We start from the raw sequence: 7,500 nt of genomic DNA, 5'->3' as shown, positions 1-7,500 counted from the left end.
ACAGACAGACAATCCAACAAACAGACAGCACACTACCCTTCTGTATGGAACCACATATACATTTCCAGAGTCCACAGCAGTGTGGTCATCATGGATGTTTGGCCTTGTGAGGTCAGGTGACTCCTCTGTGCACACTGCGTTCACACACACACACACACACGCGCGCGCGCGCGCACGCACAAACACACACACACTGCGACACACATACACACACGCACACACACACACACACACATGCACACACGCACGCACGCACACACACACAAACACACACACACAAACACAAACGCACGCACATACATTCAAAAGCACTGCAAAATGTGGAGCAAAAAATAACTGTAGTTTGACTATTGCATTTAAATATAAACTTTAATTCCATGTAATTTCTTTTGCGTGTGTATATTTTTTTTCTAAAAAACGTGAACTCACCTGAATCAATCATACGTTAGAAAAAACAACATTTATTTTTAAATGGTGAGAAAAAAACAACCCAAATTATCTGTGAAACAGGAAAAAGAAAGAAAGTTGTGAAGAGAATATCGGAGAAAGAAAGACAGAAAGAAAGAAAGAGTTAAAGAAACAAAGGAAGGAATATTTGGAACCAACATTTCGGCATATTCTCCTGCATTGATTTTTGTTTGTTTGTTTGTTTTCCAAAAGATTGACACATCTCTGCATGGAGCCACTCTAAATCGGCTCCTCTCCAACTACAACAATTCCCTATCACAGTTTCAGTTTCCGAACAAATCCGGACAAGGTGAATCTTACGAGTTGCCAAACGAGAAGCTATCTCTGGAAATACATTCGGCTCCAAGAGAGTATTCCCTGAACTATTTTCGCCCCGAAGAAAATTGGGACCACATGCCTGTGCCACAGAATCGCCAGGGAAAAAAAAGCAAGCAAGCTTAGAAACTAAAACACTTTGCCCTGTCCATTAAACAAACGTAGTATGTGGATTTCTCGTAAAATGTTAGGGCGCGATTTAACTTTTCAACTACGAAAAAAGAAAAGGGACGTATGTCACGACAGGACAGACAGAGGGAGAGGGGGAGGGGGTTTAGAGAGAGAGAGATGCTGGGAGAAAGGGAAGGAAAGAGGGTGAGGTTGGGTGAAGGAAATGTGAGAGACAGAGCGAAAGAGGGAGAGAAAAAGGCACAGAGAGAACAAACGAACGAACGAACGAAGTTGTTTTTTTGTTTGTTTATTGAGGGAAGTGGAATAAGCATACATGTGCTTTTTTTTTTCCATCCAGTCCTCAGGGCAAAGAGAAGATGAAAATGAATCAAAATATTCACAAAGTAATAAAGAATTAAGGACATGATATTCACAAACACATTTAAACATGCACATGTACACAATCCTGATACAAACATCATATTATGAAGATGCAAATGACCACAAAAAAACAAAGAAAGAAAGAAACAAAACAAAACACACACACACACACACACACACACACACACACACACGAAAAAAAAAAAGAAGTATGTAGGACAATGATATTCAGAAAACCTACTTTAAAACCATCGGATATTAGCCAAGCATTGAGTGTTTTAGTCATGGAAAAGAAAAAGTGAATACAACAGTATCAAAGTTACTTGACTTTTATGATACAATGGTACAATGGAAAAAAGAGTAAAGGACACACGAAGTACCAGAAGGCACCGCCAAAAGTACAAAGTGTGCAGTATACTTAATCACTGATTAATCCGTCATCAAATAACAAGTCACATAGAATAAAGTCGAATACAAGTAATAAGGTCAATAATATATCCAAATTTTTACTGCCATCAAATAACAAGTCACACAGAATACAATTCGAATACAACAAGTAATAAGATCAATAATGTATGCGTCTCACACAACTAGAGTAATTCGCGCCGAATATCATTTTGGTCCAGCAAACTGTGACAACCCCAAGTGCATTACGAGAGCACGAATGTGTCCGCAACACACACACACACGCGCGCGCTCGCGCTCACACACACACACACACACACACACACACACACACACACACACACACGAACGTACACGCGAGCGTGCATGGCAATGAAACTGCTGATAAAGCAGCTAAAAGAGGAGCACAAGATTCAGAAACATCGACAAAAATACATGTCCGTCTTTCCGCAAAAGAGGCATACATTCTGTAAGAAAAAATCAGCATGGGGTCGATTTCATAACCGATGGAAGGAAAAGGTTTTAAGACATAAAGGGACATCATTCCCCGAGAATATTATTAAAGAAAAGATACCGAATCCATCAGTTTGCTATACAAGTTTAATAACCTCTACTTTCTCCCGTATAAAACTGAAGACAAAGTATGTTACATGCTTCTGTGGTAAGCAGTTCAGCTTGCATCATTGTTTGTTTCACTGTCAGCAGTTACGTATCTTCTTGCCCAAGTATTTCAAATAGAATAACTATTCTGCAGATGATTTTTGGAAAGTTATTTCTGGTGGTGGCGGGGGGGTTGGGGTTGGGGGGGGTCACTCAGTTCAGCTGGGGCGGGGGGGCACGGGTGGGGGGGCTGTGGGGGAGAATGACCACATTGTGTTCTTGAAGTAGGATTGATCAAGAGCTGGGACTGTTTGGATGACGAGAGGGAAGGAGTGAGAGAAAGAAAAAGAGAGGGAAGGAGGGAGAGAAAGAAAAGGATAGAGAGGGAAGGAGGGAGAGGAAAGAAAATGATAGGGAAGGAGGGAGAGAAAGAAAAGGATAGAGAGGGAAGGAGGGAGAGGGAAGAAAAGGATAGAGAGGGAAGGAGGGAGAGAAAGAAAAAGATAGAGAGGGAAGGAGGGAGAGAAAGAAAAGGATAGAGAGGGAAGGAGGGAGAGGAAAGAAAATGATAGGGAAGGAGGGAGAGAAAGAAAAGGATAGAGAGGGAAGGAGGGAGAGGAAGAAAAAGATAGAGAGGGAAGGAGGGAGAGAAAGAAAAAGATAGAGAGGGAAGGAGGGAGAGAAAGAAAAAGATAGAGAGGGAAGGAGGGAGAGAAAGAAAAAGATAGAGAGGGAAGGAGGGAGAGAAAGAAAAGGATAGAGAGGGAAGGAGGGAGAGGAAAGAAAAGGATAGAGAGGGAAGGGGGGAGAGGAAAGAAAAGGATAGAGAGGGAAGGGGGGAGAGAAAGAAAAGGACAGAGAGGGAAGGAGGGAGAGAAAGAAAAGGATAGAGAGGGAAGGAGGGAGAGGAAGAAAAGGATAGAGAGGGAAGGAGGGAGAGGAAAGAAAAAGATAGAGAGGGAATGGGGGAGAGGAAAGAAAAAGATAGAGGAAGGGAGGGACAGAGAGAGGGAAGGAGTGAGAGAAAGAAAAGGACAGAGAGGGAAGGAGGGAGAGGAAGAAAAGGATAGAGAGGGAAGGGGGGAGAGAAAGAAAAAGATAGAGAGGGAAGGGGGGAGAGAAAGAAGAGAGGGAAGGGGGGAGAGGGAGAAAAGGATGGAGAGGGAAGGGGGGAGAGAAAGAAAAGGATGGAGAGGGAAGGGGGGAGAGAAAGAAGAGAGGGAAGGGGGGGAGAGGGAGAAAAGGATGGAGAGGGAAGGGGGAGAGAAAGAAAAGGATAGAGAGGGAAGGGGGAAGAGGGAGAAAAGGATGGAGAGGGAAGGGGGAGAGAAAGAAAAGGATAGAGAGGGAAGGGGGGAGAGGGAGAAAAGGATGGAGAGGGAAGGGGGGAGAGAAAGAAAAGGATAGAGAGGGAAGGAGGGAGAGAAAGAAAAGGATAGAGAGGGAAGGGGGGAGAGAAAGAAAAGGATAGAGAGGGAAGGAGGGAGAGAAAGAAAAGGATAGAGAGGGAAGGAGGGAGAGGAAGGGAGGGACAGAGAGAGGGAGGAACAGAGAGGTGGAATAAGGGGCAGTAAGAAAGGGAGCGAGACAGGGAAGAAGGGAGAGAAAGCGGAAGTTAAGTGCAGCGCCCCCACGATCAATCCAGGTTTCAGGACCCCTGTCAGTGGCATTGACAGTACTCTGCAAACGTTTTTATTATTATCATTATCATCATCAATATTATTATTATTATTATTATCCTGGACCCATTTGTAACATTGTAACCAGAAAACCAGAAAGCCCGAATACTTCTCTATTTTGTCTGGACATTGTGATATTCGACGTGTGTGTGTAAGTAACTGGTTAGGGTTTCTTTAATGTCCTGTACTGAGAAAATGGAACAGTCGTGGCAAGGGGGTAGGGGTTGGAGGGCAAAGGGAGGGGGGGGGGGGTGTGTGCAATATAGTACAGTACAATCCATAGTGATTTAATGAAATAAAGTAAGTTAATTGCAATACTAAACAGTATTGTAATGGAAAAATCGCAACGGCCATTGTGTGAATGTCATTCAAAGAGCTCAGCTTAACAGCAAACGTTTTCGAACAAAGTTGAATCTGAAAGAGAGAAAAAGAGAACCGCTTTTCCTTCTACAAAAAAAACAACTATGGATGTTGTTCGACATCATTTCTTCTGTTTTCGTTTTTATTTATTTATTTTTTTTATTGGTTGGTTTCATTGTTGTTTTCGTGTGAGCTGTTTATCTGTTTGCTTTTGTTGTTATTATTGTTGTTGTTGTTTTTGTTTTTTTTAATTTTCTTCCACAGCAGACAGACGACACCAAATCAGACAATAAAGCGGACATTTAAAAAAAAAATGTATCATCGTTTTTAATGTCGATGATGCCACTTAAAATTCGGACACACAGCTGCAGGGATTGCGCAAAAGAGGTGTCCTTATATAAAAGCCACGTGGATAGCGGGCAGTATTGCCCCATGGTGGCTCAGTGTTGGTGGGGAGGGGGGGGGGGGAGGGAGGATAGGTTAGGGGGTATGGGGGGACGGAGGTGATTTGCATATAGCAGCTCCAGCCGCCAGGGTGGTGTGAATGACCGTTACCTGATGGGGCCTTACTGGTGTCAAGGGGATCGTTACCGATAGGCTGGAAAACACTGGGATTCTTTTTTTTATTTTTATTTATTTTTTTATTTTTTTTTTTTTATCTCATTGCTGCTCTGTGTCTCTCTCTGTATCAGTGCAATACAATACATTCGCGCGCACACACACACACACACACACACACACACACACACACACACACACACACACACACACACACACACACACATACACAGACACGCACACACACACATATATACATACACACACACGCACACACACACACACACACACTAACACACACTAACACACACTAACACACACTCGCACAAAGAGAGAGAGAGACACAGAGAGATACACGTACGCACACACACACACGCACACGCGCACACACATACACATATACACGCGCGCGCGCGTGCAACACACACACACACACACACACACACACACACATATATATATATATATATATATATATATATAAACACACACACATACACACACACACCCGTGTGTATGCCAGCTGACAAATAGAATTGCTACGCATTCAAACTGAAGTCGCGATCACTGGAAGATTAACGATGATGTATCAAAGAAGAAGTTTAAGGAGAAATGAAGAAAGTGAAGAACAACAACAACAACAGAGTGATTAGAAAAATAAGGAAATACAAGCTACAGCAACAACAACGACAAAAGCAACAACGACAACAACGACAACAACAACTTCAACAACAACAACAACTACAACTACAACGACAACTTCAACAACAACTACAACGACAACGACAAGAACAGAAGAAGAAGGAAATACAGAGTACAACAACAACAACGACAACAGCAACAACAACAACCACAACAAAAGAAGAAGAAGAAGGAAATAGAAACTACAACAACAACAACAACCACAAAAAAAGAACAACGAGAAGAAGGAAATACCATGTCTTAGAAATGTTGCAACTCACCTCACAAGGACTTGACAGCTGAGTGTGTCTCTCAGAAAATCTGCACTGCACTGTGTGAATACGTCGAAGTGTGTGTGTGTGTGTGTGTGTGTGTGTGTGCGTGCGTGTGTGTGTGTGTTGTTGGTCCATGGAGTTTTATAAAGGCAGGTCCTTGTCGTTTGTCTGATGCTTCCTGTCAAGTAGAGAAAGGTGACCCACAGTCACAGCTGACTCAGAGAGGGATGTGACACAGGTATTGTCACCCCCCCCACCCCCCTCCTGATACCCCCCTCGCCACCCCCTCCCCCTCACACCTCCAGTGATAGCTGACACAGAGAGGCATGTGACATAGATATACCTATTGTCACTCCCCCCTCCCTCCCTCCCTCCCTCCCCCACACTCCCAATACTGACTGCATGCATGTACAGCCCTGATAACCTCCCCTTTGCTGGACCTGTCAGTCCCTCGCACTCTGCACTCTGCGGGTCTTCAGTTCCTTCATGTTGGAGAGAGTAGGGGTGGGTGTGGGTTGTGGGGGCAAATAAAAAAAAAAAGGTAAGGAGGTAAACAGATGAAGAAAGATAAAGAAGAGGAAGAAAACGAGACGAGGGAATGCGGAAGGTGAGGGGGGGAGGGGGAAGATACGAGATGTAGACACACATACAAGACACACAGAGAGAGAGAGAGAGAGAGAGGGGGGGGGGGGGGCGAGAGGGGGGAAAGTGAGAGAAAGTCAAACACGCACGCACTTGAACTTGACTGCTCGTTCTCTTCACAGTACATTATTATTCAGGAAACAGGGCAGAGGCAAACATCAAGATATGATATCAAGATAAAGAAGCAGAAGTATTCTTTCTGAACACACAGGTGGCTCTGACCGGGTCTGTCTGTCTGTCCTTCTCGCCATCCATCCACCCGTCTGTCTGTCTATCTATCTGACTGTCTGTCTGTCTGTCCATCTGACCGTCCCGCCATCTATCTATCTATCTGTCTGTCTATCTGACGGTCCCGCCATCTATCTATCTATCTACCTGTCTGTCTGTCTGTCTATCTGACCGTCCCGCCATCTATCCGTTCATCTATTTATCTCTCTCTCTGTTTGTCTACCTGTCTGTCCGTCCGTCTGTCTGTCTATTTGTCTACCTGTCTGTTTGTCCGTCCGTCTGTCTATTTGTCTACCTGTCTGTCTGTCCGTCCGTCTGTCTGTCTATTTGTCTGCCTGTCTGTCTGTATGTCTGTCTTTATATTTATCTGCTTGTCTAACTTTGTATATCTATCTGCATGTCTATCTACCTTTCTGTATATATATATATATGTGTGTGTGTGTGTGTGTGTGTGTGTACACGTATGTCTGTCTGTATATCTCTCTGCATGTGTCTACCTTTCTGTATGTCTGTCTGTATATCTAGCTGCTTGTTTGTCTATCTATCTTTCTGAATGTTTGTCTTTCCATCCTGTAAAGCGCGAACAGGTGAACAAGTAATTAATTAAATTACTTTTGTACATCGTGCGTGTGTCCGCAAATCTGTGTATTATTTCCTACCCCACATGTATATCAAAAATATATAAACAAATGAATAAATATAAGCAGAAGGCGTCCTAGTGTGTGGCAACCTGGTGTGTGTGGTCTTACATGGTACGTGCAGAAGGCAGAGACAGTCAGTTGGTTTGAGGTCACAGA

At 43.6% G+C, this 7,500-nt stretch overlaps 1 protein-coding gene across 3 annotated transcripts in view; it reads right to left on the bottom strand.

The window, feature by feature from the left end:
* The window catches only part of LOC143297267 (galanin receptor 2a-like), a 131,537-nt gene that overhangs the window by 28,516 nt on the left and 95,521 nt on the right, over positions 1 to 7,500 (bottom strand). Inside the window, exon 1 of one of the 3 annotated variants that reach the window (XM_076609513.1) lies at positions 5,840 to 6,044. The exons of the other annotated variants lie outside the window; for them this stretch is intronic. The gene's annotated coding sequence lies outside the window, so the exon portion shown is untranslated. Of the gene's footprint in view, positions 1 to 5,839; positions 6,045 to 7,500 lie in introns of those variants that run through there. 3 annotated transcript variants of the gene reach the window in all.

This window comes from Babylonia areolata, chromosome 22 (assembly GCF_041734735.1).
Source record: "Babylonia areolata isolate BAREFJ2019XMU chromosome 22, ASM4173473v1, whole genome shotgun sequence".
NCBI classification, from domain to species: Eukaryota; Metazoa; Mollusca; class Gastropoda; order Neogastropoda; family Buccinidae; genus Babylonia; species Babylonia areolata.
Note: the sequence above shows the minus strand (reverse complement) of the source record. Positions and strands in the feature narration are given on the sequence as shown.